The following is an 18,956-nucleotide window of genomic DNA, read 5'->3' as shown; positions in this document are numbered from 1 at the left end:
CCGTCCGGCCTGCGAATTAGGTGCGAACCCAGGGGGCTGGGCGGAAGAGTCCACCGCGCGCAGTCCCTCGCGGGCGGCAGCGGCAGCCCGCGCGCGATCTTATCCGTGGGAGCGCGGCGGCCGCTCTGGGGGGGCCCGCGGTGTTTGACCGGTGCGGCCGGGGCCTGGGCCGCACGATCGGGATCGGACGGGCGCGGGGGAGGGGGCGGGGGAGGGGGGACGCGCAGAGGATCCGCGGGGCTTCCCTAGGAGATATGTATATCCATCTTCAAGCCGCACCGGATGAGGATCGGTGGAGCGGGGCGGGCGGCCTCCCGCGCACGTGCGAGCGCCTACGTGTCGGACGCTGAGGCGCCTCGGCGCGGGCGGCGGCCCGGCTGTCGTTTCCGACAGGAGGGATACACGGGGCCGCGTTCACACCGGTGACCCGCAGTCCACCCCCACCGAAAGGAACGTAGACTTCGCAAACTGAAAGGTCAGTTACGCCGGTCGACCGGCGCGACTTTAGGCCGGTCGCCGGGCCGACCCTAGGATCTGGTATGAATGACCGTCCGATTGCAGAAAAAAAAAAGTCAACTCTCACCCGCTCTCGAGGTCGCCCGGTTTTCTTACAGAATAAGAGATCAGTTACGAGTAACTGAGCCGGTCGACCAGCGCGACTTTTGGCCGGGCGCCGGGCGGCCCCAGCGATCTGGATCTGAATAACTATCCAATTGCAGAAAAAAGGAAAAAAGAAGAAGGAAAAAGTCAACTCTCACCTGCGTCGGAGGGCGTCATCACTCGCAGATCTGTCGCGGCATCGCAACACCGTCGCGCTCACGCCGCAACATGCCATGATGCCGACCGCAGCGCGCCACTGCGTCGGTCGCAGTACCCCGCCGTGCCACTCCCTGCACCACGCTACACATGTTGCAACGGCCATTGGGATCCGGTTGCAACTTCCCACCGCAGACACAGGCGCTCGAAGTTTGCAGCACCGTGCTCCGGTCAGCACTAGCCGTTGAGAGTAGCACCGGATTCAACTGGGAGAGAGATAAACAAGGGAAGGGCGATGGCTCGTTGGCTGGCTCACCGGGGGTGAAGATGGCGAGAGAGAGGGAGAAGAGCATGAGACCGCTCGGGCAATAGAGGAAGAAGAAAGACGAGTCGTCGAGAAGGATGCGGGAGAATATAAGGAAGGGGAAGAGCGGTCGCCGGCCCACTAAGGCAGACACGTGTCGTGCGTGTCGAGAGAGGAATAGCCGAGAGCGCCGCATGGAAGACTCGCGATCTGCGTCGATCGAATGCACGCCACGTGACTAACGTGAGCGTTGACCAGTCGCCCAGTGCAAATAACTTTTCAAATTGAAAACCACGCGCCCAAGTACTGAATGCAGTGACATGCGGATTTCAAATTTGGTTGACACTGTGGATTGACCCGCTGATATCCAATGTAGACATCGAATTAGGCTGCCACCATCTCAATACACACAATGGTGCGGTTGCTCATCACAACATGGGTGATGTTTAAAAAAATCTAGAAATAACTTGAAAAGGTTATCAAATTTGCTTGAACCTGAAAAACTATATCCATATTAGGAAATGTATATTATCAAGGATAATAATTGCTACTGATTTTTCTGCCATGGTAATTTGGTATGTTTGGGAGCATAGAAATGTCTACCGTAATTGTAAGATCTTAATTCATCCACTTCGTGTTGTAGGAAAGATCAAAGTCTACATCGAGTTCATCAATTTGCATTTTTTCCAGTTTTCATCATGCGTGAGTCCCTGAAGTCAAACCAAAATTGGTCTCCGCCACAGAAGGGTCGATGCTTGTCCACATGGATGCATCAATCTTTTCTCATTCTACAAGAGTGGGGTTTGGCATGGTGATTTGCGATCATCGAGGGACGGTGCAGGCGACAATGCAAGCAGAGGCTACTTCGCTCAAATTCAAATCTTGTAGTTGCAAAAGCCATGGCACTACGCCAAGCCTTATTTGTTGTTGGGAATTGAGGTATGCAGAGAATCATGGTGGCTTCTAACTATTTATCATTGATCAATGAGATCCAAGAATAAAAAATAGATAGTCCCCTTCGCGAGCAATAGTCCATGATATCAAGAACAAATCTATAGGCCAAAGAGATATGCGGGTTAGCAACACGATGAGCATTGCGTTTGCATCTTCCATAGATGACGAGACCTTGTATAGCAGTTACTATTCCCTGCAGCAAAATGCACAATGAGTGTCTCTGCCTACAACAATGGTCGCCGCACGACCACAAGAGATAGAATGAGGGACGAAAAGAGAGAGAATGACGGAGGCGGGAGACAAAGAGGGAAATAACCAAGTGTCTCTCTTTGACGTCTAAGAGATAGGGGAGAATGCGATGGACGATTGGCGGGCCCTATGAGGACTATGGCGCATGCGAGACGTGGATGATTTCTTCTAGAAATTAGCTGGTTGGTTTCAACTGTTTTCTTTCCAATTTTGTTTATAAAGAAAGACACCCAAAAACATCTTATATCATAGGTGTTCTTGCTCGAAAGGAAGAAAGTTCTAGTGGACATGGATGAGAGCTACTGATCAAGGAAGAAATGCTATGGAAGTAAAGATCATGTTTGGACAAGATGAAATGGGGGGATGTAATATAAAAAAATAGTGGAATGCTACTTGAAGAGCAAAGAAAAATATTGTTTTGATCTTAGAGAGAATGATGGCCGTCTCATGGAAAATCTAGAGAAGATGAAAGGTATGACAAATTTGTTCTTTAAACAACTTCATTCTTGTGATGCTATGGTTGATCCATCCCACATTATTTCACTTGTTAAACCCCTTGGGACTGATAATATGAAGGGAAAACTTTGTTTTTTACACTCTAGCTTTTGCCTACTTTTGCTTATGCTCCTTAGTGATGCATCATTTGAAAAAGAGCATCACTCATTTCTTCTGGCAAAAGTATACCGTTGGGCAATCTAGTGGGGAACCAGAGGAGGAAAAGGAGGATACGTGATTTAATTTGGAAGGCTAATGTCCCTCAGAAGATTACCATTTTTGCATGGTGTGCTGCTACCAATAGCTTGGCGGTCCAAATGAATAGAGTTAAGCACCCTCAGACTAATTCAGGTATGTGCTTTATTTGTGTTGTAGAAGATGAAAGCACTTTTCATGCTCTGGTGAGGTGCTCTAAAGGTCGCTGCGTTTAGCCTTGAGAGATTCGTGTAATATTCCGGATGAATAGTTCTTCAAGTGCTCGCGACCAGACTGGCTATTGAGTTTGTCGGATCAGTTGAGCTTGCAACATCAGGAGCAAGTCTTGTTCCTTTTCTGGCGGGCATGGCATTTGAGAGAGGACTTAGTTTTGGAAAGGGTAAGGAATCCTTTACTATCTCTGCAAATTTTGTGGACAGTTATCAGTCCTCTTTCACGGACAATCATGACACTATTTAGTTGGATTCTAGCAACAAAGGTAAGGAAAAAGGTGAGAGGTGTTATAGCGGATTATGCACGGTTGAAAGATCATGTGGTGTGGAAACCTCCTCTTGCTTACTATATCAAGATCAATGTCGACGCTAGTTTTGTGGAGAGTGTTAATGCTGCAATTGTGGGGTTATTGCTAGAAATTCTTCTAGCAAAAGTATCATTTCCTCATGGGATTGTATTGGTTATTGTACAAATGTCAATGAAGCTGAGTACCGCGCCTGCTTCACGGGACTTTATAGAGGTATTACCCTTTGCCAATATATTATTTCGGAGCATGATTGTGCTTTCCTACATTCTTTCCTTGCAAATGAGAAGCTTGACAGATCCCCTCTCATTGTTCCAAATAAAGAGGCTACGAGTTTCTCCAGGATGATCCAAATTTGAGTATTTCGAAAATAAACCGACTTGCCAATGAGGTGGCACGTGAGATTACTAAGTTTAGTTTTAGTATAGGTCTGACAGAATTCTTGTTAACTCTGATTAGCCCCGCATGGCGTATACTGTAATGAATAATCGTAATAACCTTTTGTTTAAAATTAATACATGAGGTGTTTTTCAAAAAAGTGAAGGTTTTCTTGGGTACACACTCTGTACAAAGTTTACAGATTTTGATGTAGATTGAAAATTGTCATCAGAACTTACCCCTTCAATTGAAAAGGTCAAAATAGACATCTAATTAATACTCCATCCGTTTTCCAACCGCTCATTCGGCCCTGCATGCCATGGCCGTCCTTTCCAGTGAAGAGCGCGTGAAAGATGCTTTGCAGGGGTACACAGGCTTGCGTGTTGCGGCGGCTGAGGGGGATGGCGTATCGCATCACGCTAGCCAGACGGACTGAGTTGCGGGTAGTGAGCAAGGGCAGAGCTGGGTCTCGGGCACCCAGGGCCCAGGCTCAGGGCGTGGAAATATTTCCTAGCTAGTATGTATATATAGGTTTCTTGTGGGGAGGGTTCAACCCAGTCAAAGTAGGCCCAAAGTCTTGATGGGCTGGTTCCCCAGACACCAAGCCAGCGATCCATCAATTTTTTATTCATAATAATTAACAGTTCGGTAATTCCAAAATTGCTAAAGTGTGGGTCAAAATTTTAAAAATAGGATGGACGTCATGAAGAACGGGGTCCAGCGCTGGACGCCACCAAGAACCACGTCCATATCTGTACGCTATTGCCAAGAGCATCCAGTTATGTGATTCGGCTAGTGCTCTAGTTGAATTAAATTGAGGGGTTTCCAATTGGCATATGGTAATTCAATGAGCTGCAAAATCTAGTTCGCGTGCAATCGTCGCTCCTCGGCCTCGCCTTGCGGTAAGCAACATCGACCGATGTTACAAACCCAACCACTACTCAAACACATGGGATTATTGCTCTCTCTCTCTCTCTCTCTCTCAAGTATCAGGTCCCAATTTTGTTTGTTTCGTGCGGATAAGCTATATGAATAAAAGCAACAGTACTTATATCCACATCAACAACATAGTTCACTTATGATATCTGCAGTGCTGCCACAAAAGGGACACGTGTATCCGTTCACGAACTTGTCTGGACTAATCCATGGACAATAATGAGGGAGCCGGCCATCCAACTATGGTCGCGTCCATTTCAATTTTTTTAATAAACCACACAAATTTTATCTAACACGACAAAATTCAGTAAAGTTTAGACATAATTTGCATAAGACGGACGATATTTCATCCATCTAACTAAAAACTTAAAAGAATTAGAAGGTTAACTTGTAGGGAACGTTGACCTCATACGTGTGGCCGCCCTGGCCGGTCGGGCCGTCGTCAAAGTCAGAGTAGTCCTTCCAGCGGCAGAAGGATGCAGGGTGTGACAGCCTTGCCTGGCAGTCGCCTGGTCCTCGTCACCGATGACCGTTGAGGAAGACGACCCTGGAGAGCGACGATGGCGGTGGCACGATTGAGAGGAAGATCCGAAGCCGCGACCGCCGCCTGATGGCATGGAGAACCACGATTCAGGCATGGTGCGATGGTGTCCTTGACGCCAGAGCGGCAAGGAGCGAAGAGGGTGGAAGAAGGGAGGATCGGAGAGTAGTGGATGTTGCCGGAGCAGCAAGGTGCGAAGAGTGTGGACGGTGCCAGAGCAGTAAGGAGTGAAGAGGGTGTGGACGGCTTCCGATTCCTACGTAAATAGGCATCGCAGCCATGCGAAGGGATTGGATGCCAGTTTCAATGCGATGCTGTGGCCAGAGTAGGCTTCTCAGTGGTCGCGTCTGCATTGAATCAACAACGCCTGCTCGTCCGGTCACGTCCCTCTGACCAGCATCGATACCGGATCGTCAAGTCTGCTCTGGAACGGCGCCGGCCGACATGAATGCACGTAACTGTTTCATGTGTAATGGTTTTTGAATGGGATCGGGTTGTCGGACGCATACGTGACATTAGTCCGGACACCCGTGAGACCACCCAGTTTGCCTACGGTTTACGAGGAAACAAACATCCAAACCGATCCATGGACCAATTGAGTATCACATTGGATGACAAATCACGCCCATACCGCTTGATCCTAACAATTGCGGACGGTTTAGGGGTTCAGGTTGGTGATGCCCTTACAAGCATATCCAACACCCAAGAATCTGACTCACTCATTGAAAAGGTGGTCCAACCAAGTGGGTCGTCTCTTCTTAATTTGTGTTGCTTGTGCCATAGTCAGTTTCATCACACAGTCATTTTTTTGCTGGTAGTTGTTTTTGTTCTTCGTTTCGTCTGAACCATGCATTGAACGCTGATAATACTAACGTCCAGACCTGGACGTGGTTCACACAGGCGGCCAGATTGGACGCTGTTGCTCATAGCGTTCTTCCCATTTTTCAACATTTCAAGTTGCCTCTACCAGTTTTGGAATGACGAGATCATTATTTACTATTAACAAAAAAGACGGAGCGATCCGTGCACGCACAAGCACGATCTCACCTAACTCACATCGTCGCATCCCCTAAAAAAACTCACATCGTTGGGACACGTTCGGCTCCAACCTTGTGCCGCCGCCTCGATGCTCAGCCGTGGTCCAGGTTATTCCACTTCAGGCGTCCTATACTTTTTTTTTCGAGATTTTTTTTTGCTCAGAGCTGATCAAATGTGCAAATGACTTGAAATTTGGAGCGGGCCTCATGCATCAAATTGTCTACCGCATAAAAAAAATAGATTTTTTTTGAATTTTTCTAATATTTGTTTCGATTTTTTTCCGTAAGTACGGATGTAGATGAGCTCGGGTGCAGAAATGGATTTTCGCGTCTAGATGTATCTAATTTAGCGACAACTAATATGAGACGAAGAGACTATGAGATATTTTGGTATTTTATATGAATGACAGTTTTTTTCCATCCTGCCAAAATAATTTTTGGCCCGGGTTTGCTTGGTTTCTAGTTCCACCACCAGCGGCGAGGACCGTGATGGCGCCGCAGGAGACGACGGGTCTGCTGTCAAAGATCCCAAACGTGCGACGCTCGTGAGCGGGTTTCTTTCCACCACGAAAGCATGTAGGTATGCACAACCAAACTACATCGATTCTATGTATAAGGACAATTCCAACCGACCGACGAAATCAAAGAAGCATTATACTCTATTGCCAACAGTTTCAGAACACTATTCATCAGCTCCAAGAAAGAGAAACGTTGGTACTAGGCTAGTTAGGGTTTCTCTTGCCTCCCGCCGGCGACATCGCCAGTCCGCCCGTCTCCGGTGGCCTTAGGGCCATGGAGGCGGAGTGGATCTCGGCCGTTGTCGGTGGGAGGGCTCCGTTTTTGAATCTTTTTTCGAGTTTTGTTAGGGTTTGTGTTCTACTCAGGAAGGCGAGACGGCGGCGACTCCTTGAAAATAGAATAAAGGTCTCCCCGCCTAGCCCCCGTTCCGGTGATGCGTCTAGCATCGTCGGTGGGCGTGTGGAGGTGTGTCTCCGGCGGATCTATCTTTGGTGGATTTGCTCGGATCTGTTCGTCGTTCGTATATGTTCGTGTGTCTTCAGGTTAGATCCTTCTGATCTACACTCTTCGTCAGCGGCGGTTGCTGTTCTGGTGCGTTGGTTCTATGAGGCCTTAGCACGACGACTTCCCGACTGTCTACTATAACAAGGTTTGCCCGGCTCCGGCGAGGGAGGGGTGATGACAGCGGCGCGCCTTCGCCTCGCTTCAGTGCTTGTAGTCGTCGCTAGGTGGTTTACGAATCTGGATGTAATTTTTATTATTTCTAGCGTTCGTTGTACTATCATGATTGAAGATGAATAGATTGGAAGTTTTCTCGCAAAAAAAAATTCCAACCGACCGACACAAATGACTCAATTTTGTCATTTTTTATCCGTTTGGATTTGCGAGCGGACCAGCGTGTCTGATTTTGGCTTTTAGGTCTGCTCTGCGTCCAACGCAACTCTGCGCGGTCATTTTGGAAAATAAATAAGCATAGAATATTTAAAATAAAAACATGTATATTAAGCAGCCGGTCAAAGTCTACTTAGACAATAATTAAACATAAAATATTAATAAAAGATAATGAAAAAGACGCAAGCGTCATGTAGCCACAGGCGTCGTCTTTGTTGTTGGAGATGGTGAGGTTGAAGAACTCCGGCGGCGCAGCCCAAGGAAAGGCTTGCTGTTAGGCCGCGAGCGCCGCTTGCTCCAATGCCTCCGCTGCCTGGCGCCGCACGCGCCTCATCCTCCTGCTCCCGTCGCTCCTCCTACTCCAACGCCTGTGGCGCTCCTCCTTCTCACGCTCCCGCTACATGCGGTGCTCCCGGCCCGCTCCTCCTCCAGCGCCTGGCCCCTCCACTGCGCAAGGTAGTCCGCTTCCTCCTTCTCCATTGTGCCCAGCCAAACGAGCAGCACAGACACCCATTCCCGCACGATGCCCTCCCACTGGGTACGTCTCATTGGGTGCGGGTGGTGCCGGCACAGGTGCGAGCGGTGCCGGTGGTGGTGGCGGGTAGATGTAATCGGCGGCCACCGACAACTGGAGCGTCCCCTCGAGGCCAGGCCAACGGGCGTCTTCCTCGCACTTCGACTCCTCGATAGCGCACTGGAAGGCCTCCTATATTGCCGCTTGGTACACAACCTCAACCTCCTTCTCCTCTTGCCCCACCACTAGCAGCGTCGGTGAAGGGCGGGTGTCGATCTGGATGGCGCCGCGGCGGCGCACGTCGTGCTCAGTGGAAAATCAGATATTTGTTGGGAAATATAGTAGAAAACAAAAAATCCGTCCCTACGAACACCTAGGAACAATATGAAGATGCATATAGGGTTTGAATCAACGATCGTTAAGGACTCCGGAGTAGCAGCGGAACAAGACAAGTCGGTGTAGATAGTGTTTGGAGTCCTTCGAACCGTTGATGACGATCCCGCGAACTGCCCTCGAACGATCTCTCGACCGGAAGACCGAAAGCATGGCCTCTCTACTCGGTTGCAAGTATACGGTCTTCATGATCCGGCAGCGCTTCGTCGTCCAGAGCTAATCGTCGCCGGAGAATTAGAGGGAGGAGATTAGAACCACACTAGGATTCTAATTATGAGGATTATAAGAACTAGGTCTAGCTCTAATTAATCAACTAGGACCAACTAGAACTAGAACTAGGTGAACTAGAGGAGACTCCAAAACTTGTGTATTGAAAATCGCCAACACCTCATGTATATATATGTTAGAAGGAAGGAGGGGCTGCCAAGAGGAAGGGAGGACTCCCCTCCCCTTGCACCGACCAACGGGGGAGGAGGAATCTGTTGGGGAACGTAGTAATTTCAAAAAAATTCCTACGCACACGCAAGATCATGGTGATGCATAGCAACGAGAGGGGAGAGTGTTGTCTACGTACCCTCGTAGACCGAAAGCGGAAGCGTTAGCACAACGCGGTTGATATAGTCGTACGTCTTCATGATCCGACCGATTCAAGTACCGAACACACGGCACCTCCGAGTTCAGCACACGTTCAGCTCGATGACGTCCCGTGAACTCCAATCCAGTAGAGCTTCATGGGAGAGTTCCGTCAGTACGACGGCGTGGTGACGATGATGATGTTCTACCTTCGCAGGGCTTCGCCTAAGTACCGCTACGATATGATCGAGGTGGATTATGGTGGAAGGGGGCACCGCACACGGCTAAGAGATCAAGAGATCAATTGTTGTGTCTATGGGGTGCCCCTGGCCATGTATATAAAGGAGTGGAGGAGGAGGGGGCCGGCCAGGAGGAGGAGGTGCGCCCAAGGGGAGGCAATCCTACTCCAAGTAGGTTTTGCCCCCTTTCCTATTCCAACTAGGAGAAGGGGGAAGGAGGAGGTGGAGAGAAGGAAGGAGAAGGGGGCCGCGCCCCCTTCCCTTTCCCAATTCGGATTGGGGCAAGGGGGGCTGCGCGCCACCTCCTGCTGCCTCTCTTCTTCCACTACTTTGGGCCCATGAGGCCCAATAACCACCCCCCCGGGGGGGGGGGTTCCGGTAACCCCCCGGTACTCCGGTATATATCCGATAACCCCCGGAACCATTCGGTGTCCGAATATAGTCGTCCAATATATCAATCTTCACGTCTCGACCATTTCGAGACTCCTCGTCATGTCCGTGATCACATCCGGGACTCCGAACAACCTTCGGTACATCAAAACTCATAAACTCATAATATAACCGACATCGAAACGTTAAGCGTGCGGACCCTATGGGTTCAAGAACTATGTAGACATGACCGAGACATGTCTCCGGTCAATAACCAATAGCGGAACCTGGATTCTCATATTGGCTCCCACGTATTCTACAAAGATCTTTATCGGTCAGACCGCATAACAATATACGTTGTTCCCTTTGTCATCGGTATGTTACTTGCCCGAGATTCGATCGTCGGTATCTCAATACCTAGTTCAATCTCGTTACCGGCAAGTCTCTTACTCGTTCCGTAATACATCATTCCACAACTAACTCATTTAGTTGCAATGCTTGCAAGGCTTAAGTGATGTGCATTACCGAGAGGGCCCAGAGATACCTCTCCGACAATCGGAGTGACAACTCCTAATCTCGAAATACGCCAACCCAACAAGTACCTTTGGAGACACCTGTAGAGCACCTTTATAATCACCCAGTTACTTGTGACGTTTGGTAGCACACAAAGTGTTCCTCCGGTAAATGATCAGCTCTGGCTGTCGATGATCTGATACTTGGGCTTCACGACCCGGCAGTGCTTCGTCGTCCAGAGCTACTCGTCGCTGGAGAATTAGAGGGAGGAGATTAGAACCACATTGGGTTTCTAATTATGAGGATTAGAGGAACTAGGTCTAGTTCTAATTAGTCAACTAGGGCCAACTTGAACTAGAACTAGATTAACTAGAGGAGGCTCCAAAACTTTTGTATTGAAAAGGGACAACACCTCATGTATATATAGGTTAGAGGGGAGGAGAGGCTGCCAAGAGGAGGGGAGGACTCGCCTCTCCTTGCGCTGGCCAAGGAGGAAGGAGGAGTCATCCCCCCACTTGGATTTGGCCATCCCTACACGGAAAGGGGGGGGGCGCCTTCCCACTTGGGCCCTTGCGGCCCCAGTTGCCTTCCACCTCTAGGCCTTTTAAGGACCGTTGATATTTAATTTAATATAAAATCCTTCTAATAATTACTATACCCTTTTATATATAATTTAACATCACCAGAAACATTTTCCACCTATATATATTAATTATTAGGAATACCCGGTATTATTCGATAAACTCCAAAACCTTCTGGTGACCCCAAAAGCTTCTGGTTCCTCTCAGAACTATTTCGAATATTAATAAAACAATTCCATAAATAAATCCTCAATACTCTCATCCTATTAAAACTCAACAGATCGTGATTACCTTAAGCTTGTGACCCCGTAGGTTCGGTAAATCATTGACATGAACGAAAACCCTTCGTTCAATGATCGATAGAGGAACCATGGACATCCATATCGATCCCTATGTTTACACAAGTCAAATTCGAGTGAACCATTTGTTATCATGTGATGTTCCCTTTGCTTCATGATACTTTACAATACTTGCAACCCGGCATGTAAAAGGGGTTGTCAATCCTTCCCGGGTAAAAAAGATAGATAAATTTGTAGTAGATTGGATAAATAGATCTCGCGGAAACGCGAAATAAAATAAATAACAAAAAATTGCAGCAAGGTATTTTTGGGTTTTTAGATTAATAGATCTGAAAATAAAAGCGAATAAAAATAGATCTCAAAGGCAAACATGATAAGGAATAGACCCGGGGTCGTAGATTTCACTAGTGGCTTCTCTTGAGAAAAATAGCATACGACGGGTAAACAAATTACTGTTGGGAAATTGATAGAACTTCAAATAATTATGATGATATCCAGGCAATGATCATTATATAGGCATCACGTCCAAGATTAGTAGATCGACTCCTGCCTGCATCTACTACTATTACTCCACACATCGACCCCTATCCAACATGCACCTAGTGCATTAAGTTCATGGAGAGACAGAGTAATGCAACAAGAACGATGACATGATGTACACAAGATTTATTCATGTAGGAATAGACCCCATCTTGTTATCCTTAATAACAACGATACATACGTGTCATGTCCCCTTCTGTCACTGGGATTGAGCAACGTAAGATCGAACCCATCACAAAGGACCTCTTCCCATGGCAAGAAAATTCGATCTAGTTGGCCTAACTAAACCAAAGATTCGAAGAAGAAATACGAGGCTATAAGCAATCATGCATATAAGAGATCAAAACTCAAATAACTTTCATGGATAAAATAGATCTGATGATAAACTCAAAGTTCATCGAATCCCAACAAACACACCGCAAAAAGAGTTACATCAAATAGATCTCCAAGAGACCATTGTATTGAGAATCCCAAGAGAGAGAGAGGAAACCATCTAGCTACTAACTACGGACCCGAAGGTCTACAATGAACTACTCACGCATCATCGGAGAGGCACCAATGAGGATGATGGACCCCTCTGTGATGGTGTCTAGATTGGATATGTGGTTTCTGGAACTTGCGGCGGCTGGAATTGTGTTTCGTCGACTCCCCTAGGGTTTTTGCATTTTCGGGGTATTTATAGAGCAAAGAGGCGGTGCTGGAGGCAACCGAGGTGGGCACAACCCACCAGGGTATGCCTGGGCCCCCAGGCACGTCCGGGTGGGTTGTGCCACCCTCGGGGCACCCTTCTAGTACTTCTTTGGCCCATCTCGTGTCTTCTGATCCAGAAAAAATCTCCAAAAAGTTTTGCTGCGTTTGGACTTCGGTTGGTATTGATCTTTTGCAAAGTGAAAAACAAGCAAAAAACAACAACTGGCACTGGGCACTATGTCAACAGGTTAGTCTCAAAAATGATATAAAGTTGCTATAAAATGATTTTGAAACATCCAAGAATGATAATATAATAGCATGGAACAATAAAAAATTACAGATACGTTGGAGACGTATCACGCTGCCGTATCGTGAAGGCTGCATGCTTGTAACCAAGTAGAGATGTCGTGCTTTTGGTGTTCGGTTCGAGGGACTATTCGTGGGCGGTACGAGAGATCATCCATCGATGGTTCAAGGGACTACAAGTATGATCTACATCGACAAGTTATTCTTCTCGCTGCTACTCGGGGACGGTAACAATCGCGATCCCAAACCGTTATGCATCTTCATATTGATCTTGGGTGTGCGTAGGCGCGAATTTTTTGTTTCTACTACCTTTCCCAACAGTGGCATCATGAGCAGGTATATGAGTAGGTGTAGGTTGCGATCTAGATCACATCTGATTGTGAGGGTTAATGTTCTTTCTATGCTTCGCTCGAGTGTTTCTTCAGTTCAATTCATCGACGACATGGTGTCACTTTTTATAAGGTTCTGGCAATCGATCAGCTCTGGCTGTCGACGATCTGATACTTGGGCTTCACGACCCGACAGTGCTTCGTCGTCCAGAGCTACTCGTCGCTGGAGAATTAGAGAGAGGAGATTAGAACCACATTGGGTTTCTAATTATGAGGATTAGAGGAACTAGGTCTAGTTCTAATTAGTCAACTAGGGCCAACTTGAACTAGAACTAGATTAACTAGAGGAGGCTCCAAAACTTTTGTATTGAAAAGGGACAACACCTCATGTATATATAGGTTAGAGGGGAGGAGAGGCTGCCAAGAGGAGGGGAGGACTCGCCTCTCCTTGCGCTGGCCAAGGGAGGAAGGAGGAGTCATCCCCCACTTGGATTTGGCCATCCCTACACGGAAGGGGGGGGGGCGCCTTCCCACTTGGGCCCTTGCGGCCCCAGTTGCCTTCCACCTCTAGGCCTTTTAAGGACCGTTGATATTTAATTTAATGTAAAATCCTTCTAATAATTACTATACCCTTTTGTATATAATTTAACATCACCAGAAACATTTTCCACCTATATATTAATTATTAGGAATACCCGGTATTATTCGATAAACTCCAAAACCTTCTGGTGACCCCAAAAGCTTCTGGTTCCTCTCAGAACTATTTCGAATATTAATAAAACAATTCCATAAATAAATCCTCAATACTCTCATCCTATTAAAACTCAACAGATCGTGATTACCTTAAGCTTGTGACCCCGTAGGTTCGGTAAATCATTGACATGAACGAAAACCCTTCGTTCAATGATCGATAGAGGAACCATGGACATCCATATCGATCCCTATGTTTACACAAGTCAAATTAAAGTGAACCATTTGTTATCATGTGATGTTCCCTTTGCTTCACGATACTTTACAATACTTGCAACCCGGCATGTAAAAGGGGTTGTCAATCCTTCCCGGGTAAAAAAGATAGATAAATTTGTAGTAGATTGGATAAATAGATCTCGCGGAAACGCGAAATAAAATAAATAACAAAAAATTGCAGCAAGGTATTTTTGGGTTTTTAGATTAATAGATCTGAAAATAAAAGCGAATAAAAATAGATCTCAAAGGAAAATATGATAAGGAATAGACCCGGGGCCGTAGATTTCACTAGTGGCTTCTCTTGAGAAAAATAGCATACGACGGGTAAACAAATTACTGTTGGGCAATTGATAGAACTTCAAATAATTATGATGATATCCAGGCAATGATCATTATATAGGCATCACGTCCAAGATTAGTAGATCGACTCCTGCCTGCATCTACTACTATTACTCCACACATCGACCCCTATCCAACATGCATCTAGTGCATTAAGTTCATGGAGAAACAGAGTAATGCAATAAGAACGATGACATGATGTATACAAGATTTATTCATGTAGGAATAGACCCCATCTTGTTATCCTTAATAACAATGATACATATGTGTCATGTCCCCTTCTGTCACTGGGATTGAGCAACGTAAGATCGAACCCATCACAAAGGACCTCTTCCCATGGCAAGAAAAATCGATCTAGTTGGCCTAACTAAACCAAAGATTCGAAGAAGAAGTACGAGGCTATAAGCAATCATGCATATAAGAGATCAAAACTCAAATAACTTTCATGGATAAAATAGATCTGATGATAAACTCAAAGTTCATCGAATCCCAACAAACACACCACAAAAAGAGTTACATCAAATAGATCTCCAAGAGACCATTGTATTGAGAATCCCAAGAGAGAGAGAGGAAACCATCTAGCTACTAACTACGAACCCGAAGGTCTACAATGAACTACTCACGCATCATCGGAGAGGCACCAATGAGGATGATGAACCCCTCCATGATGGTGTCTAGATTGGATATGTGGTTTCTGGAACTTGCGGCGGCTGGAATTGTGTTTCGTCGACTCCCCTAGGGTTTTTGCATTTTCGGGGTATTTATAGAGCAAAGAGGTGGTGCTGGAGGCAACCGAGGTGGGCACAACCCACCAGGGTATGCCTGGGCCCCCAGGCACGTCCGGGTGGGTTGTGCCACCCTCGGGGCACCCTTCTAGTACTTCTTTGGCCCATCTTTTTTCTTCTGGTCCAGAAAAAATCTGCAAAAAGTTTTGCTGCGTTTGGACTTCGTTTGGTATTGATCTTTTGCAAAGTGAAAAACAAGCAAAAAACAGCAACTGGCACTGGGCACTATGTCAACAGGTTAGTCCCAAAAAATGATATAAAGTTGCTATGAAATGATTTTAAAACATCCAAGAATGATAATATAACAGCATGGAACAATAAAAAATTATAGATACGTTGGAGACGTATCACGCTGCCGTATCGTGAAGGCTGCATGCTTGTAACCAAGTAGAGATGTCGTGCTTTTGGTGTTCGGTTCGAGGGACTATTCGTGGGCGGTATGAGAGATCATTCATCGATGGTTCAAGGGACTACAAGTATGATCTACATCGACAAGTTATTCTTCTCGCCACTACTCGGGGACGGTAACAATCGCGATCCCAAACCGTTATGCATCTTCATATTGATCTTGGGTGTGCGTAGGCGCGAATTTTTTGTTTCTACTACCTTTCCCAACAGTGGCATCATGAGCAGGTATATGAGTAGGTGTAGGTTCCGATCTAGATCACATATGATTGTGAGGGTTGATGTTCTTGCTATGCTTCGCTCGAGTGTTTCTTCAGTTCAATTCATCGACGACATGGTGTCACTTTTTATAAGGTTCTGGCAATCGATCAGCTCTGGTTGTCGATGATCTGATACTTGGGCTTCACGACCCGGCAGTGCTTCGTCGTCCAGAGCTACTCGTCGCTGGAGAATTAGAGGGAGGATATTAGAACCACATTGGGTTTCTAATTATGAGGATTAGAGGAACTAGGTCTAGTTCTAATTAGTCAACTAGGGCCAACTTGAACTAGAACTAGATTAACTAGAGGAGGCTCCAAAACTTTTGTATTGAAAAGGGACAACACCTCATGTATATATAGGTTAGAGGGGAGGAGAGGCTGCCAAGAGGAGGGGAGGACTCGCCTCCCCTTGCGCTGGCCAAGGGAGGAAGGAGGAGTCACCCCCCCACTTGGATTTGGCCATCCCTACACGGAAGGGGGGCGCCTTCCCACTTGGGCCCTTGCGGCCCCAGTTGCCTTCCACCTCTAGGCCTTTTAAGGACCGTTGATATTTAATTTAATATAAAATCCTTCTAATAATTACTATACCCTTTTATATATAATTTAACATCACGAGAAACATTTTCCACATATATATTAATTATCAGGAATACCCGGTATTATCCGATAAACTCCAAAACCTTCTGGTGACCCCAAAAGCTTCTGGTTCCTCTCAGAACTATTTCGAATATTAATAAAACAATTCCATAAATAAATCCTTAATACTCTCATCCTATTAAAACTCAACAGATCGTGATTACCTTAAGCTTGTGACCCCGTAGGTTCGGTAAATCATTGACATGAACGAAAACCCTTCATTCAATGATCGATAGAGGAACCATGGACATCCATATCGATCCCTATGTTTACACAAGTCAAATTCGAGTGAACCATTTGTTATCATGTGATGTTCCCTTTGCTTCACGATACTTTACAATACCCGGGTGCATCGGTATCCTCCTGAGTCATACACATGCTCACTACCATTGATCCGGTGCCGGTATTTGTTACAATACCCGAGGTGTATCGGTATCCTCCTGAGTCGGGCAGGTCCGTGGACAGTGACGATCACGTCTCAGATATTTCATTTTACAATCGGATATCTCAAATTAGAAATCTCAAATCCATGTTATTACACGCAACGTGAAACCTAATCTAAGCAGAGATCGCCCGGTTCTGTCGTGCCCATGTCCCGCGGTCAGCTGCGCTCCCGAAATGTTTGCTTGATCGCCGACAAGGTAGAGTAGGGCATGGGACATGAGCCGGATAAGGGGCTCAAGGTGCTGCCGTCTCCCATGCCCTACTCTTCCTCCTCGGAGCCCGGAACCCGGACGGTGTCGGTTGATGTCATATCGATGATGGATCAGTCCTGGGACGAGCCGGCGACATCCACGACGACGCGGTTGCGGCGCCCAGACTGGTGCACCATACGAGGTGCCGAAGCATGCGACTCCGCCTCACCGACGTCCACCGCCACGAGGGCCACCGCCGCCTCCCACATTCGTTGCCTCGCACGGCGGGCACCCCGCGCCATGTTTGCGTTAGACGAGGTCCATGGTGCGTCCATGGCCTCAGCGTGCCAACAGAGTTGTTGCGCGTCCGCTACCGTGTTGCCAGATGGATCGCACCGCCTCTGGTGAGACAGCGACGACACACCTTGCGTCGGATCCATGAGCCATATGGGCGGACGCAATGGTTTCCCGACGGAAGGAGTCCAAGCGCTGCCTTGCACGGGCCTCCTCCCCGGAGCGGCGGAGCGCAAGCCAGACGACCATCTCCTCCTCGGGGCAGCGTGGGATGAGCTCGGGGTCGACGGATCTGGAGGTGAAGGACTCGGTTCCGCTGCCCGCCATGCCGGGGAAGGCCGGACGGGAGCTTGGGTGGCGAAGAGGAGTGGAGTGGAGTGGTTAGGGTTTTGTCCGGCGAGCAGATTGGGAGGAATATATGTGTGGTCGGATGGGCCAGTTTGAGCTAGGTCAGACGTGCCGGACGCGCCGGGGCACCCTCATATCCGCCCCATATTTGGGCTGGTTATGGGGGGTGCCAGTCAGCCCGGGTGTTTGAGACCCGTTTGAGAAGCCCGTCTGGGTCGATTTTTGTGACCGGTCAGTGATCGGACCGTCGCCCGGGTGTTTGAGACGCGTTTGGGACGTGAGGCTGTAGATGCTCTTATCGCCGTGGAGGTGAGATGACTACTATAAATACCAAAAAACCCTTTTAAAAGCCGCTTTCGAAGGGCCATAGGCCAATCTTTATTAGATAGAAAAGAGGGTACAACCGAACAACCATCAGTCTAGGCGATCTAGCGTCGATGGCTCACTCCACCTTACAAAACAGCCACTCCAATCTCGGATGGAGCAGAACAAGGACATAAAACAAAAGACAGCCTCAAGTAGAGAGGTCAACAACACACCTGGCTGCCCTCCACACAACAATATTTTCACGGATCAGGTCAAGGACTCTGTTGGCGCTGCCGGCCGTGTGCTGAAAGATCCTTGCATTCCGCTCCTTCTATATCCTCCAATGTACGAGGATAACAACGGTGTCGAAATTACGCCTGTCCGTCTTGGGGATGCTCTTCCTTGATGACAGCCACCAGTCCTCTGTGGTACTGCAAGAGTCATCTGGAATGGAGAAGTGCACACCCGTCCATTGCCTGAAGATGCTCCAAAGGTGCCGCGTATATCTGCAGTGCACAAAGAGATGTGTGCAGTCCTCCGGTTCCGCCAAGCAAAGAGGGCATGTAGTGTTGGACGGCCAACCTCTTCGCAGCAGGTTGTCTGCCGTGAGGCAGCGCCTATGCACGCCGAGCCACATGAAGAACCTACAGCGAGGCGACTCCTTGGACTTCCAAATGGGTTTGTAGCATGGAAAACGCATGCCCGCCATGAATAACATCTGGTATGCACTGTTGACAGAAAAACACTGGTTATCCGTCAGCCTCCAAATCGGTCGATCCGAAGTCTCAGGTGCCAGCACCGTGGCCTGTGAGATGTCCCAGATTTCAAGGTATTGCGCGAGCG

Source organism: Triticum urartu, chromosome 5A (assembly GCF_056163025.1).
Source record: "Triticum urartu cultivar PI428250 chromosome 5A, HENAU_Tu73, whole genome shotgun sequence".
Taxonomy (NCBI): domain Eukaryota; kingdom Viridiplantae; phylum Streptophyta; class Magnoliopsida; order Poales; family Poaceae; genus Triticum; species Triticum urartu.
The sequence above is the reverse complement of the archived record's forward strand: the minus strand, read 5'-3'. Positions refer to the sequence as shown.